The sequence below is a fragment of the Taudactylus pleione genome, unplaced genomic scaffold (assembly GCF_031769625.1).
Source record: "Taudactylus pleione unplaced genomic scaffold, aTauple2 ptg000066l, whole genome shotgun sequence".
Classification (NCBI taxonomy): Eukaryota; Metazoa; Chordata; class Amphibia; order Anura; family Myobatrachidae; genus Taudactylus; species Taudactylus pleione.
The window spans coordinates 6,043,835-6,068,793 of NW_028284468.1; positions in this window are offsets into that span (position 1 = coordinate 6,043,835).

Sequence of the window (24,959 nt, forward strand, 5' to 3'; positions counted from 1 at the left end):
GAGAAGAGTAGTAGTCCGGTAACCGGGGGAGACCCTGGATAACGCCACCTCCAGGTGGCGTTATTATCACAGGGCCTCCCTAGGTATTTTTTTCACAATTTATTTTTAGTAACTACCAGACAGATCACATTTCCCATTACAATTATGGGAAATGCGATCTGTTTACTAAAAATAAGTGATACTTAGGGGTTGGAGTAGAATTTTACGAATACTACTCCAATTGCCCTGTAATAACTATAGGTGATACTAAAATAATGTGAAAAGGGTGGGAAACACCCTTTTTCACTTTATTTTAGTCAAAATAATGTTAATAAATAGAGCCCTATGTGTCTTTAGCAAAAAGTTGGTGATATAACTGAAGTAGCATATTAAAGGTACACTGCCATCATACCTACAAATTGTTGTGCGCTCTCTTTTTTGCTAAGATTAGAGAACAAAGCACTAGCTACATTACTACATGCCAGTCAGCCACATTCTTGAATATATCCTATACAATTTTAATCAATCCATAGTTGCGATCAATGTGTTCAGTTATGAACTTGGTAGTCTACAATCATTAAAAAGGTTCCATCAGGGTAAAACCAGAGCAGTAAATGGAATGACGGCAGGCAGTATGATACTGACCCTCAGTAACTCCATAATGGTCTCTGCTATTGCTGTGGCCTTGCAGTATTTGAGTAGCTTTAACCATACTGGAGCCAGAGGTGACAGGATTTGCCTGTTCTGTGCCCACAGTCTTTACTGCGATATGGCACAGGTCTCTACTGTCTGTTAGTCACAGTACAACTCCCATTCATAGTAAGTGTTAAATTAGGGTAGAGACTCACACATCAATCCTCTCTTCCTCCCATTTCCATCGCTAGCATCTTTCCTGAAATTTAGCGTCTTGTTTTTCTTAAGCTTTACAATATTTTAAATAGTTGGGGGTAAGGATAGAATCAATCTCTTCTCTTGTCCCACAGTTTTAAAACATCCCCCAGATTTGTCCAAGTAAACCTTTCATTCAGGTTTGCCCTTTCCCTATGTTCCCTTAGGATGATCATAAGACATTGATGTTGTATGTGGCACGGTTATAAATCTAATTTACCAAGGAGAATGGTGACCTCATAGATGTGACTTTTAGAGACCCAGAAAAAGATTTGCCCTCAGATTGCAGTGTCCCTATGTCTCTGTTGTTAATGTTGAAATTAATTTGTCAAGATATAAATTGATACTTTGTATTACCTTGCAAAGTGGTTAAAGGCAGTGCACTTTTCCTCCCGCCCCTGATGACCTCTCGCCCAGAATATATTCACCTCAATGAAGCCACGACAAACTCCTCCTTTGCATCAGCTTTAAAGTAAGAGGATCCATCTGTATCCCAGGTGATATATTTTGTAAACATTGTTTTTATTATTTCCACTATATTCTAACAAATACATGGCTCAAAGGTAGATTGACCCACCGGAATCTTTAATGTTATATTGTTCATTAAAACAACAAGCCCTCTTCCGGTGGGTGGGCCGAGTTAATGGGCGCTTTTACTTGAGCTCCCCCGCAGCTTCGTGATTACCCCTGATATTGGGGGTGTTCCACTGCCCGCAAAGCTGCCCCACCAGTGTCGGGAAACTGGGGATAACAGCGGGCAAGCGACTCCCAGCAGTTGATATACCACAGGTACGAGGGGACGCCAGATCCCTGTGTCCTGCCCAGACGTCATTTTCGGCTTCCTCAGCAGCGGCCTCTGAACACTCAAAACAGCCGGACCGGCTCCCTTCTCCTGCAGGCAAGTGAAGACCCTGCGCAGTCTACACCACTGAACCAGTGTTGGACGATATTAAAATTCTCCTGGTGTTGGTGACAACACTGGCTGCAATCCTCAAGTCCTGCCATCCACCATTTTACTGTCCTCTGGAGCTTGTCCACGTGTACTTTTGGACTATATTCCTATTCTCTGTCTACAGGTAGGACATATGTGCTGAGGCTGCAATTATACCCTGGCTATAGTTTTCACCTGCCATTGTCTGACTAATTTATATAGTTGCCTGCAGGCTTTCTATACTTGGAACTATTCAACTACTTTTCAAAATGCCCAAATTTCTTTTCTTGTACAGTGTCTGCCCGGCTGCTGCCCCTCCGTCCAGTACACATACCTTCTCTGGCATCACCCCTCTCCCCCTCTGCTGCCTTATTGCCAGTGGTATCATGCTGGTCACTACCTACGGCTAGTTAATCGTTGTGCTCAGTGCAGTTAGTTCACCCTAGTTTATACTTACCATGGAAAAATGGAATTGGTATGTAATGCCAGCTGTCGGAATGCCTCCTGTCACAATTCCGACAGCGGCATCCCGATGATTGGTATCCCAACAGGGGTTGGGTAAGTATACTTACCCGACCATTGTTAAGTATACCCTTCTCCCCCTAACCCTCCCTTCTTGTAGCCTAACCCTCCACACCCCGTACCCTAACCCTCCCCATTGGTGCCTAAACCTAAGTCTCCCTCCTTCATGCCTAAACTTAACCCTCCCCCCTTAGTGCCTAACCCCCCCCAGTGGTGCCTAATCCTAACTCTCCCCCCTAGGGGTGCCTAAACCTAACCTCCCCCCCAAAACCTAATGCTAACCCCACTATGTAACTTAAATCTAACCCTCTCCGCCCCACGGCTGACACTAAGGACGCACCAGACTTACCTTGTTCAGGCAGCCGTCCTTCTGGGTTCTGGCGTCGGCATTAAGAAAGGTGTCGGTATTTCAACGCCTATCTTAAGTCCCTTCTCGTGATTCAGCCATTGGCATTTAGACCAGCTAGAAAAATATGTGGCTAAAACCCCTAAAGTTCCTAGAGGTTCACAAGCTAACGAATAAGAGTCCAACTTCTTTTTCTGATGCATCCCTCTCTCCACCATCACCTATCACCTGGGCAGGATGAGCCCATGGATGCTTTGTTTGATACCAGCTGGTATACCTCTCTCTCCGTGCAAAGAGCTAAAGAGGTATCTGATATTATTTCGCCTTTATTGGATATAAAATTGACCCCACTCACAGAGGCAATCAATACTGCAACTGTGTAGATCTCTCAACATACCAAAAGGCTGACTGAAGCAGAGGATCACATCTCCACTTTGGAAGATGAGCTCCAAAAGGTTAAAACTTTGCTACACTCCCAGGATACCACACTTACTGCATTACATGATAAGGTCGAGAACCTGGAAAATCGTAATAGAAGGAATAACTTGCACATTATTGGCCTTCCAGAGTCTATTAAACCCAAAGATCTTCATACACTTTTGTCTACAAGGCTTCCTATAACCTTGGGAGTCTCTCCGGCTTTGTCGCCACTGATGGTGGAGAGGGTGCACAGTGTTGGCCCTGATCGTCAAGCCTCTCAACAATGACCAAGACCGGTTAGCTTCAAACTACTGAACTATCTGGACAAGGTCAAACTCCTGGAAGCCTACTGTAAAACTAATAACCTGTGTTATGAAGGTTCCAAATTGCTCATATTTCAGGACTTCTCCTTTCAAGTGTCCTTGAGGAGATGTGAATTCTCACCAAACTGTTCTCAAAGGGCATACACTTCGCCCTCCTATATCCTGCAAAGCTGCGAGTTATTCACAAAGGCAAACCCTACTACTTTGATTCTCCGAAAACTGCACAGATCTCCAATCTATGGGTTCTGCCTCTCCTCACTCTACTCTGGATGACAATTATTGATCCTTTTGAGTGGTGATAAGTATTGTATTAATACGTTTCTTATTGTAACATATACTGTTACCTTTTTCATGATGTACTTCTTGATATGCTTATTCGGGTTGGGTATGAAATACCGACGCTGGAAGCCTGAACAAGAAGATTCTCGACGGGGCAGGTAAGTCAGCTAACCCTACCTTTCTCCCCCCCCCAACCCTAACCCTTCCTTGGTGGTGCCTAACCCTAAGTCCCCCCGGGAGTGCCTAAAAATAACCCTTCCCCCCCTTTGGCCAAGAGCTGACAGTAGCCGACTTACCTTTGGGAAGCTGTCTGCTGGGATTCCTTCATCGGGCTAAAGATAGGCATCGGGATTTAGACTCCTATCTTTAGTCCCAAATAGGGATTTAGACGTTGGGATTTCGTCAGATGGCTTCCCGGCCGTCTGTATTTTGACTAACAATATCGCTTATTCTTATGGTTAATTTTACTTAACTTCTGCAGTTTTAGTGTGGTCACACAATCAGGGCGTCTTTGATTGTTCATTCTTAATACACTGTTTTTTGCATTTATTTTTTAACGGTTTAATGTTTATATTGAGGCAGTCTACACGATTGCCATTTTGGGTTCAGATAAAATATTTGAAATTTGACGGATTGTTATTTTGCACATTTTTTCTTTTTTCACATATACTGGTATTAAACTATTATATGTTTTGTATATCTATATTCTAATTATTCTATTGGAATTCCCTTGGCTTGCTCGCTGGGTCGGGCTTGGGGGGTTTCACAAGAGGTTTCTTTTCATTTGTTTTCTTAAAACTGGTGTGGGCTGATGTCTACTACAATGTTACCTACTGTTAGGGTCCCCTTAATTAGAAGTAACTTTACACTGGTGGAGGGGCTAAATACTCCAGTCAAGCATAAGAAAATATTACGTCACCTTAAAAATGTTTGCCCTGACATACTGTAGTCTTTTTACAAGAGACGCATTGGAGTATTACTGATCCGAACACTCTGAGAGACAATTTGGTAAAGGACTATAGAATCGCATCCTACACTGCTAAGACACGGGGTGTACCGATATTGTTTAGTAATTCTCTCAACTATACCATTAAGGACAAAAAGGTTGATGCAGAAGGGTGGTATATTTTTATAAAGGTGGTTATTGAAAATTTAACTTTTACCTTAACGTGTCTTTATGTGCCCCGGGCCCTAATGCAATTTTCTTTTCTGATATCTATGCGACCTTACAGGCCTGGGTGGAGGGTCCCTTGATCTTAGGTGGGGATGTTAATGTAGTCTTGGACTCTTCCTTGGTTGTTACTTGGATGGACATAGTCATAATGCACCTCCCACGGTTGCATTGTTCTTAGACTCCCTTCAGTTAATGGACCCATGGTGTTACCTCCATCCAGTCTCTAGGTAATACTGCTTTTTTTCACACCCCCACAGGTCCTTTTCTTGTTTAGACTATTGGTTAACATCAAGCACTTTGATTCATAGAATTGAAGATGCCACAATAGCTGACATTCTTATTTCGATCATGCCCTTATCAAACTGACAATTCAGTTAAATGCTCCCCGCATTTCCTCATTTAATTGGCATTTCCCTGATTTCTTAGCCTCTTCAGAGTATTTCCAAAAACACCTCCAGCAGACATTCTAAAATTATGTAACTGATAATGCTGTTCACAGTAATGACATTAGCCTTTTCTGGCAAGCATCTAAACTGGTTTTGAGGGGACATTTGCTGGCATACACTGCCTCCAAAAAGAAACAATTGCAGCACCGGTTCTCCCAGGCCGTTAATATAGTATCCCCTAAATATTCTGCCCTATTGGCAGACCCCTCGGAGGCTAATACTGTATAAAGATGCTAAAGCTGTCTATGATGCTCTTTGTGAGGATTGGGCACAAATGGATCTTAGCTATAAGAAAAATAAATATTTCTGATGGGGTAATCGTCCAGGGAAATTTTTATCGACTTTAGCGAGAGCCTCTACTGCTGTTAAACTTATTTCTTCTGTCCACAGAACACAAGGCACACTCACCACGTGTTCAGACCAAATTAGTGAGACCTTCCTCAAACATTTTGAATCATTTTATTTTGCTCCCTCTGACCACTCTGAAAGGGGTAGGGAATTTTTGTAACTCCCCACCTCTCCAAATTATTTAGCTCTATTTTTGCTGGTGGTGCTGCCCCATCTGGTTTCTATACCGCCCTACCAAAACCAAAGAAAGATCCCACACTGGTCTCTTCCTATAGACTGATTTCTCTCCTGAATAAAGATCAAAAATTTTTACAAAAATGCTCGCTATGCTTCTTCAATTAATTTTACCTAAACTTCTCCATCCTGCTCAAATAGGGTTTCTCTGAAACCGCCATTCAGCTATGATTAAAACTCACCAGGGGCGTGAGAGGGACAACATTGTTATCAGCTGTGACGAAGACAAGGCGTTCGACAGAATGCCTTGGGCACATTTAAATAGACTATTTCAATATCAGAGCTTTGGCCCTGATTTCATCCATGTTTTTAACACTTTGTATCAAAAGCCAGAAGAATTTCTGATGGTTAACTCTTTAAATATATGCTATTAAGGCTTGTTTCGAGGTACACGAGAGGGTTGCCCACTCTCCCCCCTCCTGTTTAATTTGGCTCTTGACCCCCTTCTCAGACATTTCCTAAAAGAAACTAGATGGCGGGATTTCACAATAGCTCATTCAGAGATTCAATTTTCGGCATTCGCTGATGATATTCTACTTTATTTTTCTGACCCGAAAGTTGCGGTGGGTGCCTAATTTACTTTCAATACTGCTTTTTAAAAAAAAATTTGGGTGGGATCAGGGCCGGCTCAACCATTAGGCAGGCGGGATTTGGGCTTAAGCTGCACCCAGCAAGCAGGTCGCGACCCATTGGTCAGATATCAGGCACAAATAGGAAATGGAAGAACACTATCACAGGGAATGCAAAGGAAAAAGATACTGGAATCTTGTACTGGGGTGATGTATTGAGTACAAGCTCTGTTGATCCAGACGCAAGGCTAACACAGTAGAATGGCACTAGGAGACTGTACTTGGATGACCTATTAAGTACATACGCTGTGGCTTCAGACGCAGAACTGGCACAGGAGAATGGTATGATGAGATGGTACTTGGATGATGTACTAAGTACATACGCTGTGGCTTCAGATGCAGAACTGGCACCGGAGAATGATATTATGAGTTGGTACTTGGATGATGTACTAAGAACACACACTGTGGCTTCAGGCGCAGACCTGGCACAGGAGAATGGCACTAGGAGATTGTACTTGAATGACGTACTAAGTACACACACTGTGGCTTCAGACGCAGAACTGGCACAAAAGAATGGTATGATGAGATGGTACTTGGATGATGTACTAATTACACACACTGTGGCTTCAGACACAGAACTGACACATGAGAATGGTATGATGAGATGATACTTGGATGATGTACTAATTACACACACTGTGGCTTCAGACGCAGAACTGACACATGAGAATGGTATGATGAGATGATACTTGGATGATGTACTAACGACCTGATTCAGAGCCGCTCGCTAGATGCGATCGCTCGCTCCCAGCGTATGCAAATCCAGCGCACGCGCAGCAAGGCAGGTGATCGCACGGCAAGGCATTAGCACACCCACTATGTCTAGGTGAGCAATCACTTTGTCTATGCAGATGCCCACCAGCCATTCATAAGACGCCCACTTGTGCACGTCATCTCCTGGAAGCGCATTAAAACATTGGTACACCGAGCACGGCGTTGAAACACACAGGCACGCCTGCGTTCGCACCTCCACTCCCCCATTTCTAGTGGCCTGCCCCTGTTACCACCCACAAACGGCCTCTCCTGTCACTCATTCAACTGGGCTGTCTATGCAAGTGCTTCCCGATCTGTTGCAGTGGGTCACGCACGCGCATTGTGATGCATACGCATGCGCAGAATTCAAATATCGGCCAGATACGAGTGATCGCATCCTAGCGAGCGGGTCTGAATCAGATCCTAAGTACACACACTGTGGCTTCAGATGCAGAACTGGCACAGAATGGTATAAGATATGGTACTTGGATAATGTACTAAGGGCCTGATTCAGACCTTGACGCTAAGCTGCGAACGCACGCACGCAGCCGGCTGATGGTCAACCAACTGTCAATGCGAATACGCCGCAGTGCGCAAAGCACGCACTGCGATCGAAAGAAGCTCGCTCTCTTCCGAAACACACAGTGAAGTTTGAGTGACAGCACGAGGGCGTGAGTGGGTGTTGACAAGGCCCAGTCTTTGTAAGTGGGGTGTGCTTGCACTAGCATAGGCGTGGCTGGATGTTCTTACACCAGTTTAAGGGCCCAGGGTCTACCTCAAGCACTATGAATGCATTCGATGGTTCCCAGTTACTGATGATTGCAAACACACAGAAGAGAGTAGCAGCTGCTGCTCATTGCACTCGGATTGCTGTTTAAATGTGTTTTTTTACACAAGCCAATTGAGTTCACATTCAAATATTTTTATACTTTATTATTGTGTGTGTTTACTGGTTTCAAATACATTTTAGTGTCCTAACAATTTGTGTCATGTTTATTTTAATTAAAGACATTCCTAATTGTGTAATTAAAATGACACAACAATTCAAATTTGTAATTAAAAAGTATTTTATAAATGGTGCTACTGTGGAACTGCACATCCCAGCATGACATTTCTGAGTAATTACAACGTTTAAAATCAAAACTGTGTTAGCCAATGCTTGGATGTGTAGTTCCACAGCAGCCAATAGAGGACATATTAATTTGTATTTTTGTTATACCAACATTTAAAATGCATATTATAAATAAAACTCTCACATTTTTTTTTTAAATGTAATTTTGAGGTACAACACTGTGTTTACACACCATTTTATTTAGTAAGAAAAGAAACACACAAAAAATCATATACATGATTTTCTGGAGGAATTTGGAATGGGTAGACACTTGCAGATGTGGAATGTGACTTGTGCCATCACCAAATGTCCCTCCTTCACCTCCTACAAATCAAATATGTCTGCCACATATGATGGCAAGATACAAGGTTAAATTATTCCTTGTAGGCTTGCCAGAGGCACTAACCAGATCTTACCTTGCCGAAAAAGTAAATAAAGTTCCTGTCACAATTCCGACAGCGGCATCCCGATGATTGGTATCCCAACAGGGGTTGGGTAAGTATACTTACCCGCCCATTGTTAAGTATACCCTTCTCCCCCTAACCCTCCCTTCTTGTAGCCTAACCCTCCACACCCCGTACCCTAACCCTCCCCATTGGTGCCTAAACCTAAGTCTCCCTCCTTCATGCCTAAACTTAACCCTCCCCCCTTAGTGCCTAACCCCCCCAGTGGTGCCTAATCCTAACTCTCCCCCCTAGGGGTGCCTAAACCTAACCTCCCCCCCAAAACCTAATGCTAACCCCACTATGTAACTTAAATCTAACCCTCTCCGCCCCACGGCTGACACTAAGGACGGACGCACCAGACTTACCTTGTTCAGGCAGCCGTCCTTCTGGGTTCTGGCGTCGGCATTAAGAAAGGTGTCAGTATTTCAACGCCTATCTTAAGTCCCTTCTCGTGATTCAGCCATTGGCATTTAGACCAGCTAGAAAAATATGTGGCTAAAACCCCTAAAGTTCCTAGAGGTTCACAAGCTAACGAATAAGAGTCCAACTTCTGTTTCTGATGCATCCCTCTCTCCACCATCACCTATCACCTGGGCAGGATGAGCCCATGGATGCTTTGTTTGATACCAGCTGGTATACCTCTCTCTCCGTGCAAAGAGCTAAAGAGGTATCTGATATTATTTCGCCTTTATTGGATATAAAATTGACCCCACTCACAGAGGCAATCAATACTGCAACTGTGTAGATCTCTCAACATACCAAAAGGCTGACTGAAGCAGAGGATCACATCTCCACTTTGGAAGATGAGCTCCAAAAGGTTAAAACTTTGCTACACTCCCAGGATACCACACTTACTGCATTACATGATAAGGTCGAGAACCTGGAAAATCGTAATAGAAGGAATAACTTGCACATTATTGGCCTTGAAGAGTCTATTAAACCCAAAGATCTTCATACACTTTTGTCTACAAGGCTTCCTATAACCTTGGGAGTCTCTCCGGCTTTGTCGCCACTGATGGTGGAGAGGGTGCACAGTGTTGGCCCTGATCGTCAAGCCTCTCAACAATGACCAAGACCGGTTAGCTTCAAACTACTGAACTATCTGGACAAGGTCAAACTCCTGGAAGCCTACTGTAAAACTAATAACCTGTGTTATGAAGGTTCCAAATTGCTCATATTTCAGGACTTCTCCTTTCAAGTGTCCTTGAGGAGATGTGAATTCTCACCAAACTGTTCTCAAAGGGCATACACTTCGCCCTCCTATATCCTGCAAAGCTGCAAGTTATTCACAAAGGCAAACCCTACTACTTTGATTCTCCGAAAACTGCACAGATCTCCAATCTATGGGTTCTGCCTCTCCTCACTCTACTCTGGATGACAATTATTGATCCTTTTGAGTGGTGATAAGTATTGTATTAATACGTTTCTTATTGTAACATATACTGTTACCTTTTTCATGATGTACTTCTTGATATGCTTATTCGGGTTGGGTATGAAATACCGACGCTGGAAGCCTGAACAAGAAGATTCTCGACGGGGCAGGTAAGTCAGCTAACCCTACCTTTCTCCCCCCCCCAACCCTAACCCTTCCTTGGTGGTGCCTAACCCTAAGTCCTCCCGGGAGTGCCTAAAAATAACCCTTCCCCCCCTTTGGCCAAGAGCTGACAGTAGCCGACTTACCTTTGGGAAGCTGTCTGCTGGGATTCCTTCATCGGGCTAAAGATAGGCATCGGGATTTAGACTCCTATCTTTAGTCCCAAATAGGGATTTAGACGTTGGGATTTCGTCAGATGGCTTCCCGGCCGTCTGTATTTTGACTAACAATATCGCTTATTCTTATGGTTAATTTTACTTAACTTCTGCAGTTTTAGTGTGGTCACACAATCAGGGCGTCTCTGATTGTTCATTCTTAATACACTGTTTTTTGCATTTATTTTTTAACGGTTTAATGTTTATATTGAGGCAGTCTACGCGATTGCCATTTTGGGTTCAGATAAAATATTTGAAATTTGACGGATTGTTATTTTGCAAATTTTTTCTTTTTTCACATATACTGGTATTAAACTATTATATGTTTTGTATATCTATATTCTAATTATTCTATTGGAATTCCCTTGGCTTGCTCGCTGGGTCGGGTTTGGGGGGTTTCACAAGAGGTTTCTTTTCATTTGTTTTCTTAAAACTGGTGTGGGCTGATGTCTACTACAATGTTACCTACTGTTAGGGTCACCTTAATTAGAAGTAACTTTACACTGGTGGAGGGGCTAAATACTCCAGTCAAGCATAAGAAAATATTACGTCACCTTAAAAATGTTTGCCCTGACATACTGTAGTCTTTTTACAAGAGACGCATTGGAGTATTACTGATCCGAACACTCTGAGAGACAATTTGGTAAAGGACTATAGAATCGCATCCTACACTGCTAAGACACGGGGTGTACCGATATTGTTTAGTAATTCTCTCAACTATACCATTAAGGACAAAAAGGTTGATGCAGAAGGGAGGTATATTTTTTATAAAGGTGGTTATTGAAAATTTAACTTTTACCTTAACGTGTCTTTATGTGCCCCGGGCCCTAATGCAATTTTCTTTTCTGATATCTATGCGACCTTACAGGCCTGGGTGGAGGGTCCCTTGATCTTAGGTGGGGATGTTAATGTAGTCTTGGACTCTTCCTTGGATGTTACTTGGATGGACATAGTCATAATGCACCTCCCACGGTTGCATTGTTCTTAGACTCCCTTCAGTTAATGGACCCATGGTGTTACCTCCATCCAGTCTCTAGGTAATACTGCTTTTTTTCACACCCCCACAGGTCCTTTTCTTGTTTAGACTATTGGTTAACATCAAGCACTTTGATTCATAGAATTGAAGATGCCACAATAGCTGACATTCTTATTTCGATCATGCCCTTATCAAACTGACAATTCAGTTAAATGCTCCCCGCTTTTCCTCATTTAATTGGCATTTCCCTGATTTCTTAGCCTCTTCAGAGTATTTCCAAAAACACCTCCAGCAGACATTCTAAAATTATGTAACTGATAATGCTGTTCACAGTAATGACATTAGCCTTTTCTGGCAAGCATCTAAACTGGTTTTGAGGGGACATTTGCTGGCATACACTGCCTCCAAAAAGAAACAATTACAGCACCGGTTCTCCCAGGCCGTTAATATAGTATCCCCTAAATATTCTGCCCTATTGGCAGACCCCTCGGAGGCTAATACTGTATAAAGATGCTAAAGCTGTCTATGATGCTCTTTGTGAGGATTGGGCACAAATGGATCTTAGCTATAAGAAAAATAAATATTTCTGATGGGGTAATCGTCCAGGGAAATTTTTATCGACTTTAGCGAGAGCCTCTACTGCTGTTAAACTTATTTCTTCTGTCCACAGAACACAAGGGACACTCACCACGTGTTCAGACCAAGTTAGTGAGACCTTCCTCAAACATTTTGAATCATTTTATTTTGCTCCCTCTGACCACTCTGAAAGGGGTAGGGAATTTTTGTAACTCCCCACCTCTCCAAATTATTTAGCTCTATTTTTGCTGGTGGTGCTGCCCCATCTGGTTTCTATACCGCCCTACCAAAACCAAAGAAAGATCCCACACTGGTCTCTTCCTATAGACTGATTTCTCTCCTGAATAAAGATCAAAAATTTTTACAAAAATGCTCGCTATGCTTCTTCAATTAATTTTACCTAAACTTCTCCATCCTGCTCAAATAGGGTTTCTCTGAAACCGCCATTCAGCTATGATTAAAACTCACCAGGGGCGTGAGAGGGACAACATTGTTATCAGCTGTGACGAAGACGAGGCGTTCGACAGAATGCCTTGGGCACATTTAAATAGACTATTTCAATATCAGAGCTTTGGCCCTGATTTCATCCATGCTTTTAACACTTTGTATCAAAAGCCAGAAGAATTTCTGATGGTTAACTCTTTAAATATATGCTATTAAGGCTTGTTTCGAGGTACACGAGAGGGTTGCCCACTCTCCCCCCTCCTGTTTAATTTGGCTCTTGACCCCCTTCTCAGACATTTCCTAAAAGAAACTAGATGGCGGGATTTCACAATAGCTCATTCAGAGATTCAATTTTCGGCATTCGCTGATGATATTCTACTTTATTTTTCTGACCCGAAAGTTGCGGTGGGTGCCTAATTTACTTTCAATACTGCTTTTTAAAAAAAAATTGGGGTGGGATCAGGGCCGGCTCCACCATTAGGCAGGCGGGATTTGGGCTTAAGCTGCACCCAGCAAGCAGGTCGCGACCCATTGGTCAGATATCAGGCACAAATAGGAAATGGAAGAACACTATCACAGGGAATGCAAAGGAAAAAGATACTGGAATCTTGTACTGGGGTGATGTATTGAGTACAAGCTCTGTTGATCCAGACGCAAGGCTGACACAGTAGAATGGCACTAGGAGACTGTACTTGGATGACCTATTAAGTACATACGCTGTGGCTTCAGACGCAGAACTGGCACAGGAGAATGGTATGATGAGATGGTACTTGGATGATGTACTAAGTACATACGCTGTGGCTTCAGATGCAGAACTGGCACAGGAGAATGATATTATGAGTTGGTACTTGGATGATGTACTAAGTACACACACTGTGGCTTCAGGCGCAGACCTGGCACAGGAGAATGGCACTAGGAGATTGTACTTGAATGACGTACTAAGTACACACACTGTGGCTTCAGACGCAGAACTGGCACAAAAGAATGGTATGATGAGATGGTACTTGGATGATGTACTAATTACACACACTGTGGCTTCAGACGCAGAACTGACACATGAGAATGGTATGATGAGATGATACTTGGATGATGTACTAATTACACACACTGTGGCTTCAGACGCAGAACTGACACATGAGAATGGTATGATGAGATGATACTTGGATGATGTACTAACGACCTGATTCAGAGCCGCTCGCTAGATGCGATCGCTCGCTCCCAGCGTATGCAAATCCAGCGCACGCGCAGCAAGGCAGGCGATCACACGGGAAGGCATTAGCACACCCACTATGTCTAGGTGAGCAATCACTTTGTCTATGCAGATGCCCACCAGCCATTCATAAGACGCCCACTTGTGCACGTCATCTCCTGGAAGCGCATTAAAACATTGGTACACCGAGCACCATCGGATGTGATCGCAGCGCTTGAGGTTGACTATACCTGGCCGCAAGCACTGCGAGCACTTCAGTGTGAAATACAACCAGGTGACGTGTACAATGACGCTGCCTGTTAGTAATGTACGCCTATGAAACGGCGTTGAAACACACAGGCACGCCTGCGTTCGCACCTCCACTCCCCCATTTCTAGTGGCCTGCCCCTGTTACCACCCACAAACGGCCTCTCCTGTCACTCATTCAACTGGGCTGTCTATGCAAGTGCTTCCCGATCTGTTGCAGTGGGTCACGCACGCGCATTGTGATGCATACGCATGCGCAGAATTCAAATATCGGCCAGATACGAGTGATCGCATCCTAGCGAGCGGGTCTGAATCAGATCCTAAGTACACACACTGTGGCTTCAGATGCAGAACTGGCACAGAATGGTATAAGATATGGTACTTGGATAATGTACTAAGGGCCTGATTCAGACCTTGACGCTAAGCTGCGAACGCACGCACGCAGCCGGCTGATGGTCAACCAACTGTCAATGCGAATACGCCGCAGTGCGCGAAGCACGCACTGCGATCGGGAGAAGCTCGCTCTCTTCCGAAACACACAGCGAAGTTTGAGTGACAGCACGAGGGCGTGAGTGGGTGTTGACAAGGCCCAGTCTTTGTAAGTGGGGTGTGCTTGCACTAGCATAGGCGTGGCTGGATGTTCTTACACCAGTTTAAGGGCCCAGGGTCTACCTCAAGCACTATGAATGCATTCGATGGTTCCCAGTTACTGATGATTGCAAACACACAGAAGAGAGTAGCAGCTGCTGCTCATTGCACTCGGATTGCTGTTTAAATGTGTTTTTTTACACAAGCCAATTGAGTTCACATTCAAATATTTTTATACTTTATTATTGTGTGTGTTTACTGGTTTCAAATACATTTTAGTGTCCTAACAATTTGTGTCATGTTTATTTTAATTAAAGACATTCCTAATTGTGTAATTAAAATGACACAACAATTCAAATTTGTAATTAAAAAGTATTTTATAAATGGTGCTACTGTGGAACTGCACATCCCAGCATGACATTTCTGAGTAATTACAACTTTTAAAATCAAAACTGTGTTAGCCAATGCTTGGATGTGTAGTTCCACAGCAGCCAATAGAGGACATATTAATTTGTATTTTTGTTATACCAACATTTAAAATGCATATTATAAATAAAACTCTCACATTTTTTTTTAAATGTAATTTTGAGGTACAACACTGTGTTTACACACCATTTTATTTAGTAAGAAAAGAAACACACAAAAAATCATATACATGATTTTCTGGAGGAATTTGGAATGGGTAGACACTTGCAGATGTGGAATGTGACTTGTGCCATCACCAAATGTCCCTCCTTCACCTCCTACAAATCAAAGTTCACCTCCAAATATGTCTGCCACATATGATGGCAAGATACAAGGTTAAATTATTCCTTGTAGGCTTGCCAGAGGCACTAACCAGATCTTACCTTGCCGAAAAAGTAAATAAAGTTCCTGAAAAGATCTGGGGAGAAATTTACCAAGAAGATCAATCCTTTTTTGGACGCTTTGCAGCCAACTCCCAATATGTCAATTTCCGGATCCTGGTGGGCTGTTGTGTACCCTGCTTGGAACTCGTTCCAGCCAGAGCAGGGCACTGGTCCACCACACTCACACCTTCTCTTGGCCCAGTCGGTCTTTCAGCTCCCTGATATCTTGGCCAATTGACTTTAGAATGGAGGTTACCTCCACCATGCTGGCCTGGACTGTCTCATTTGCTGCAGCTTGCCGATCCACTGTCACCCTAAGCCCATTCATGAGTTCGGCAAGGGTGGCAGGGGGGAGGCACAGTTGATGGAGGTTGTTCCCTCCCCACATCCAACTGCAGCCATTGTTCCTCGACAGGTCCTTTGAAAATGGGTTAAAAATATTAGTTTTTGGACTTTACACATAAAGAGACAGATACAGAGACAGGTGTTTGCAAATATTTACCAGACACAGCATGTGGGGTAGCTTGGCCAGTCACCAGATGTGTTAAATTGGCATTGGGCAATAACCTCCATTCTAAGGTCCCCAAGAGCTGTATTTCTCTTTGGCTTAAAGCCAAGATGTCAGGGAGGGGACCCCCTGGGCCATTTAGGTGTCGGATCCAGGAATTTACTTATGTCCAGAGTCGGCTGTAAACGTCACTCCATCTAATATTGTAAATTCCAATTACAATTACAAATTTTCAGATTCTAGTTTCCAAAATAAAATAAAAAAATTGTGCATAAATTACCTTTTGCGCAATGTAGCAGCCGCATAACGAGTGGAGTGCATCTTATTGATCTTCTAGGTAATGTCTGCCCAGATCTATCCACGGTCTGTATATGTCACTTCTTCGCCACTGTAAAATCTGGTTAGTGCCTCATGGATGACAGTATCCGTTGCCGTACAAGGAATAATGTAACCCTGTATCTCACCATCAGGGGCAGACACATCTGGAGGTGATGTGTTTGTAGGAGGTGGAGGAGAAACATTTGGTATTGTCCCAGGACCACTCTCACCATCCACATCTGCAAGTGTGTAATTAAGTTCATCTTCTTATCCTAAACCCATTCCAAATTCCTCCAGAAATTCATGTATATCAGTAAACCAGGCTGCTAAATCAGAAGTCATATTCTCCTCCATGACTGCCATTTTTTTTAAAAACGCAGGTGGTGATATTTATAGGCATAAGCGTATGCAGGTGCAAACAATACACGCAATCCACATGGGCGGAAACACCTATAAAACCACACCCCCAGGCCACATTCACTTTCACGAGGAACTGCCAGGTGGCGGGAGTGTACGCTATGCCGCACAGGCAAACGCCAGCTGGGCCACTAGGTAAAGCATCTCTTGTATTATGTATTGTATAGTGAAGATAGAATATAACAATAACCACTATTCTGTATTCAGGTGCCATTTTATTGGTGAAAGCCAATCAGATCGCAACATAGTTTATATAAAGTATGCAAAATGCAATATTTGTCATTGCCATCATGAGATCCTCCAGTTTCAGTAGGCGGGAGCTGTGAATCCTGACCGAGGTCATGGACCGGCGCCTGGTGTCCGTGGACCCACATGTACCTAACAGATTGAAAATGCGTGCATACGCGGAGGTGCAATGAAGGCTCCACCGCATAAGAGGAGATGGTTGGATCTCCGGAGACAGACGCCATTTCTAGTCAATGATTTGCATGCATATAACCACCGCAGTAAGTAACTTTGAGTTGTGTATGCCTATCTGTGTGGGGGTATGCATTACTTTTCTTACAAAATCGATATTGTTTCTGTTGCTTTTCCAATTTTATTTTGTTTTTTTTCTAGTCTGGTGCCATTTTGTTTTTGTACAAATAAAAAAAATAATAATATTATTTCATGTTGTAGAAATTAGGTGTGTGTGTTCTTTTTTCACTAATGAATAACTCTTTTGAGTATTACTATTAAGTTGTAAAAGTTAATGTTCCTAAAAATCCTGCACAATGCCTATTATATGCTGCATTCCTGAGAGTGTCAGTGAGTGTCTATTGCCCGCTGAACACCATTAGGAAAGGTCCATAATAGCAGGTTACTTATGGTAAGAGGAACCCCCAGAGCATTCAGTAAAACCGCCTTCACTTGGCAGACAGGGTGGCAGAGTTAGCACATCTATCACTAACATGTATACATCATTTTATGTTGTACTTAGAGAAGCGATATTGTTGGATAACATGATTCCTAATTCTCTTTCTTCTACTGGTAAAGATTTTCTCTCCAGCTCTTCCTTTATAGGCACCCATGGGTGTAGCTATAGTGGGTCCAGGGGGTGCCATTGCAATGGTGCCCAGATGCTTAGGTGGCCCTGGATACAAGTCATATAGTTGTTAACCAAGTTCCTGGAATTGCCATCTACGCAATTGACCTATTGCCCAGCCTGATGATAGGAACTCATCAGAGCTCATATAGGTGGTGATCGCTGTCTATCCCTCTCTGTAAAGCGCCACACTGATATGATCCATCTCTCATGCTCTCATGTTACCCTCACAGGTACAGCTGAGCTAATCAGTGAGCTCAACATAGGTTAGATTAGTGAGCTGGGGCTGTAGTGAGCAATGTAGCATAATATGAACTGGGGGCAGTACAATGATGAACTGGGGGCACTTCAATGTGGCATAATGTGAACTGGGCAATACAATGTGGCATAACATAAACTGGGAGCACTTCAATATGCCATAACATGTACTGGGGGCACTGTGTGGTATAATATGAACTGGGGTCACTATTTGGCATCATTTTTACTGGCAGCAGTACGATGTGGCATATTTTAAATGGTGACAGTACAATGTTGCACAAAATTAATTGAGGCACTTTAGGTGTAATGTGAACTTGGGCACTACTATGGGGCATAAATTGAACTAGGGCATTACTATTTATAATAATAGACACTAGGATGGGATATAAAATTTAATAATATAATAATAAGTTATCTAGGGCACTATGAGGCATAAAATGATGTAGGGAACTACCTGATGTAGAAACAGGTGTCTCTCTTGGAGCTTTCGGGTGGGGGCACCCAATGTTGCTATGGGGCCCTCAAAGTTTTGGCTACATCCATGGGCATAACTACCGTAGGTGCAAGGGGTACAGCTGCTGTGGGGCCTGTCTTTCTTGTAAAAGTTACATGTGTTATATACATTTTTCACTATTGGGTGATACAAAGGGGTCCTTACAAACTTTTTCTATGGGGCCTTTAAAGACCTAGTTACGTCCTTGGCTACATCCCTGTATACATGGCAATATCATGATGTACACAGAGCAATGACATCTAAGCTTATGACCCATACTGTATATACTGCTCCTTTATGCTGGTCAAGGCACTGAAAATGGCATTTAAGTAGACCAAGGGATTAATTTACTAAGCAGCAGTTTATTGTATGGTTTGACAACCACTATAAATTAGATGAGGTTTTAAGACTTAAACCAAAATATTTACTATCCTGCAGTTTGGAGGCCGAAAACTGAAACAGGATCCTAAGTATTGAGGTTTGTAATCCCATATACCACATGCTGCACATGCCAAACTGCATTATAAAACCAGATAGGAAATGCATAAATGTATCACAGCCAATAATTTAGCCAGCGTGGTATTGCTATGCGGATGCCTATCACAGAATTAACTGACAATCAACCATATGGCCTCAAACATATGATTTCAACATATTTGATTTAACCAATTTATCTGAATGACCATTTTTGTCTGTTTTCCAATGTTTGTGAGCAAATGGTCGATTGTCATTTGCTCCCATACACTGTCAGATTTGCATTCCAACCAGCCAGATTGGACAGATATCTGACAGATAATTATGTAGTCATACCTCCCAACATGACCCTCTCCAGGAGGGACACAATGCTCTGGTCCTGGACTTCCTCTGGTCCTGGACTGCCCTGGTAATTTATGATTGGTGGCGGCTCCATAGGTGAGGCTGGAGTACAGTCCAAAATTCAAATAGGGGAGTCACACCAACTGCCAGTGAGTCCCAGCCAGTGATGTTTGACAGCGTGTGAAATGACAGTTGGTGTGACTCCCAGTGGCATAACTAGGGCAGGGCGAGCGGGGTTCGTGCCCTGGGCGCCGCTGGACCGGCGGCGCGGGGGGGTGCCGCCGGCCACGGTACCGGCCCGCCCGCCCTAGATAGCCAGTGTAGCACCGACCGCAATGAGTGCGGTCAGCGCTACACATTTGCACAGGACCGGCGCTAGGCTTCCAGCGCCGGTCCTGTGCTGCACGCCTGAGCCCGTTCCCTCCCCCTGAGCGCTTGCCCAATAGCGCAAGGAGGCGGGCTCAGGCTGTGCATAACACACGCATCGCCGCCAGCGCTGGCGGCAATGCGTGTGTTAAACAGCAGCCAATGAGAGTCAGATAGACTCTCATTGACTGCTGCATTACCCACTGCAAGAGCCAGACTTCCGTCCGGCTCCTGCAGTGGGTAATGGGACTGACGTCATGACGTCATGACGTCAGTCCCATAATGCTGAGCGCGCCAGCCCGGGCGGACTGGAGGGCGGGAGCGGCATCGCGGACAGGAGCAGGAGCAGCGTGGAATCAGGTAAGTATATTTTTATACATATTTATTTATTTTTAAACCTATCTGCACAACGGGGGAGGGGTTGGCTACTACTGGGGGGACCTCTACTGGGGGAGGTGTGGCTACTACTGTGGGTGTCATTGGGAGGACCTCTACTGGGGGGGAGCTACTCTACTGGGGACTACTACTTGGGGGGGGACTACCACTGGGGCATTCTAAAAGGGGCCTATTACTAGAGGCACTGCACTCGGGGGACCACTACTGGGGGCAATAATAGGAAGGGCCACTACAGGGACCACTGGCTATGGGGGGTCACTACTGGGAGCCTGCATCAGGGGGAACACTACTGGGGGCACTGCATGGGAGGGGGGGACACTACTGCTGGGGGCACTATATAAGGGGCTTACTGCTAGGTGCACTGCGGGGACCACTACAGGGGCACTAGATAGGGGGGATCACTACAGGGTGCCTGCATAAGGGGACCACTACTGGGAAAACTGCATGGGGGGGACTACTGCTGGGGGCACTATATAAGGGGATACCGCTACTGGGTGCACTGCATTGTGGGGACTGCTACTGGGGGCACTGCATAAGGGGGAACACTACGTGGGGCACTGCATTTGGGGGGGCCACTACTGGGGGTACTGAGTAAGGGGAACTAATTGGGGGCTGTATAAGAGGGACCACTACTGGGGATACTGTATAAGGGGCACTACTATGGGCCTGCATGAGAGGGACCACAACTGCATACTGGGGGTACTGTATAAGGGGTACTACTGGGGTTAAGGTGCATATGGATAGGAATGTTCAGTTTGAAAATAAAGGGGTGTGTCATGTTGACACGCCCCATTTTTAAGTGACCACGCCCATTTTTTTTGCCGCGCGCGCACATGGAGGGGGCTCCCTTTTCAAATTTGCCCTGGGCTCCAAATACCCTAGTTACGCGACTCCCCTATTTGAATTTTGGACTGTACTGCAGCCTCACCTCTTACCAAGGAAGTCCAGGACCAGAGCATTGTGTCCCTACTGGAGAGGGTCATGTTGGGAGGTATGCATAGTGTATACCCAGCATAAGTAATGCAAATTGATGACCTAATCATAGCTGAGATGCTAATGATTAAGGGGTCTATTTACTAAGCCGTGGATGGAGATAAAGTGACAGAGATAAAGTACCAGCCAATCAGCTCCTAACTGCCATGTCATAGGCTATGTTTGAAAAATGATAGGAGCTGGTGGGTTGGTACTTTATCTCCATCCAAGGCTTAGTACAATATACCCCTAAAGCTCTATCAGCTGGAGAGCTTAGGCCCTCATTCAGAGCCGCACGTTAACAACAGTACGCTCGTTGCGTTCCGATGTTGACTAACCGCGCATGCGTCGGTGTTACACTGCGCATGTGCGTACGGCAGATTGCGAGCTTTTTTTCTCTCGTTCCTAAAATAGCGTACAGGAAGTGACATGTCAAATGTGATTGACAGAACAGGGCGTTTTTGGGTGTTGACGGGGGTGGAGATGAAAAAACGCAGGCGTGGCGAGGCGTTTTTGGGGCGTACATACATTAGCAGATGCGAACGTCAAATGTGTTCGGACCGTCTCATACGTCACTGGAACATCCGCTTTCCCTTCAAAATGCTCGCACAGCTTAGGGTCAGGATTACTCGACCACATTGGCGATGGCCTTCTCCTCCGTCCCGGGACTCAACGATGGTGCTGTGATTAATCGCGGCTGGTCAGTAAAGTAATTAGTGTTGGATTGAAAACCGGCTTGGTATGTGTTTGGAAAGCAGTTTATTGGGATAGCACAAAAGCGTACGCAGGTGGAAATCAGAGCTGCTAATGTCATGATTACACAATCAATTAGCGTACATTTTTGGTGTTTTATTTTGGCCACAATTTGTTGGTTATGGCCTATTGTAACAATAATGTCATCATGTTTTAATTAGCTCCCCTTTTTTTTGGTTTACTGTGGAATTTGCATCGCTATGTGATTTTTTAAACGTTCCTTAAAGAGGCCTTTTTTTTTTTTTAAGAGGGTCAGTTTTTGCCTTTAGGGCCAGGATTAAATGTAACCCATTTGTACAATAATGTCACAATACAATGTCAGTTTTTTGTTTTAAATTTATTGTTTAAACACAAACAAATTGGCCTAATATTTTGTTGCCTTTTTTTTGTGGCAAAGATATTTGTTAAAAAAAAAAAAAAAGCCATAACTGGTAACATAAACGTAAATACCAAAATTAAAAACATTTCACAAGAAAGGAGAGGGAAGTTTTGACCAGAAAGGAATATGAGCCAAGCACAGAAGGAGTGTGGGAAAAGTCGCCATTGCTGTCACCGTTTTCTCGCCCGTTTGGCTGGGTGAGGGTGGGCGCCAGACCGGGTCCGGGATGCCATCGGGCTGGCCTGTCCAGAGGCAGATGTTGTGGCCTCTGGACTAGGCACAGGGCTAGGCACATTTGGAGGATTGGCTGATGTTGTGCCAGAGGTGGAGGATCCGGATGTTCCGGCAGGAAGGGAGGTCGGCTCCACCATGTGCTGGCGAACGAGCTGCTCCAGGGCATCGGCGATGCGGATGTTGGCCCTGGTATTTTCCGACAGGGCCTGAGCAATGGTCACGTTGGCCGCAGCATTTTGCTCCAGGGCCTCAGCCACCCGTATCAGACTGGCGTCCATCCTCTGCAGAATCTCCGTATGGAAATCCGATTTAAAATTGAGTTCTGTGAGGAGGCCCACTGCCTGCGAGGGGGCACGCCCTGGACTGGCTTCTGCAGGGTCCTCAGCCGGATGTACTGGTTCCTCCCCTGCAGAGCCAGCAGAAATTCTGCGGCCAAGGCTCCCCTCTGGAGCAGACTCATCCGCCTCTGTCTCTGTTAGGAAAAATGCGAAAAGACTCACATTAGAATCTACATATTGGCACAATAGCATTTCAGAGTTGGTGACATCACAAGACTTACCTTGGCCAACATGAGGAGCCGCAAAGTCTGGCATGTCCGTATCCATGTTGGACACGCCAAACACCTCCACAGCCTGCACACACCCCTGTGCCAGCTCTTCTAAGTCTGTCAACTCCAATGACACAGGGGTGGGACCCCCACCTGTCCCCCTTGCATGCCTAGCCCTGTCGGCAAGTTTTTGCTTGAGACGATATTTGAAGTCTGCCCATCTGTGGAATGAAATTGGAACCATTATCCTTTTTTTTACAATGGGGTTTGTTTATAGGATGGGAAAGTGTTTACTTACCGCTGTTTGACATCCCGGGCTAGACGGACATAATCACCCACCCTATTGACAGCAACGGCGACCTCCTCCCACATTCTCCACTTCTGGCTTTGGCTCATATTCCTGGCTGCCTGGGGCAGGATGTCAACGCACTTCTGGATCAAAACCTCCATCTCCTTGCTTGTGAAATGTGGCTGCCTTTTTTGGGGGGCAGCTTTGGCGGGTTGACTGGGGCCTGCAGTCTCTTCCATGTCATCCTCCTCACCTATTTGGGTAAATATGCAGATTTAGCCACTTCACAACTTGCACAATATTATGTTTTTAAAGAATCATTGAGACAAAATGCATGAAGGCCTTACCGCCGGAATTTTGGCCATTGTTTCCCTGGTCTGAAGCCATGTCTCTGCTTCCAGAATGAAATCAACCAGAAATTAAATGTGATTTCGTGACGTATTTATACATGCGTCCTTAGTTTGCGGCCGCATCATTGATTGTGCGTCCCTATGATTCATCCTTAATTTGTGCGGGAAAATAAACACTATTTATGGCTTGGTGTGTGTGGAGTCGAGGTTGCGTTGTTGGATTGTTGGCGGTTAAGTTGGTTGGATTTGGTTGTTTGCGGTTGGAGGATTTGGCGGTGTTTGTATTTTTTTTGGTTTGCTACAGTTGTTTTGGTTTTCCATTCGCATTTTTTTGGTTTATTTTTTGCCATCGTTTCCTGATTTGGTAAGTTTTGTGCAGTCTAATTTGTGGCCAATTGGTGTCTACTTCTGGTTTTTTGTTTGATATTTTTTTTTTAACACTAATTTCATCTATTTTAGTATGTTTTGGCTTTCGGACCCAAAGACCTTTTTGAGGGAAATATTATATATTCGATTTTGGTAAGTCCATTATTTTTCTTGCATTTGCGAACTAATTAACGCATTTTTGACTATTGGTGTAGTGACTTGCATTTGCAAACTAATTAACGCATTTTTGACTGTTGGTGTAGTGACTTGCATTTGCGAAATAATTAAGGCATTTTTGACTGTTGGTGTAGTGACTTGCATTTGCGAACTAATTAACGCATTTTTGACTGTTGGTGTAGTGACTTGCATTTGCGAAATAATTAAGGCATTTTTCGAGGCTTATTCATCATGTAAACCAGTTTTGCTTTTCCCTTTTCCATTTTTGGGGTCCATTTGACCCCTATTTGACGTACGGTGTGCAATGTCGTTTTCATCGATGGCCAAATGTGTGTTTCGCCTATTTTATGTGTTGGCTTGCACCAATTTGACAAACATAAAATCACCCTCTAAATTTTTGATGTCTCATTTTTGGCTTTTTTACAGTTTATACGTATCATGACAATACCCCGGCATGTAAGCAGCTATGGATGGTATCATAAAGCTAAGTTGTTTTATGTTACTTTTGGGGTGGCTCAAAAGCCTTACATTGTAAACTTTGAATTTCAGGTAGATCTGGGGCGAATTGTTCTGGCCCTGCTCCCGGAAGACGACCAACCTCAAACTCGTCCCAGGCGTAGGCATCGTAGGCATGCAAGGCCCCAGATATTTCGAACACGTGTCACCCTTTTTGGAATGCCCGATGATGAGGTTTTAAGATGCTACCGTCTACCTCCCAAAATCATCATAGACACTCTCTCATTAATAGAAAGTGATCTTGAGCGGCAAAT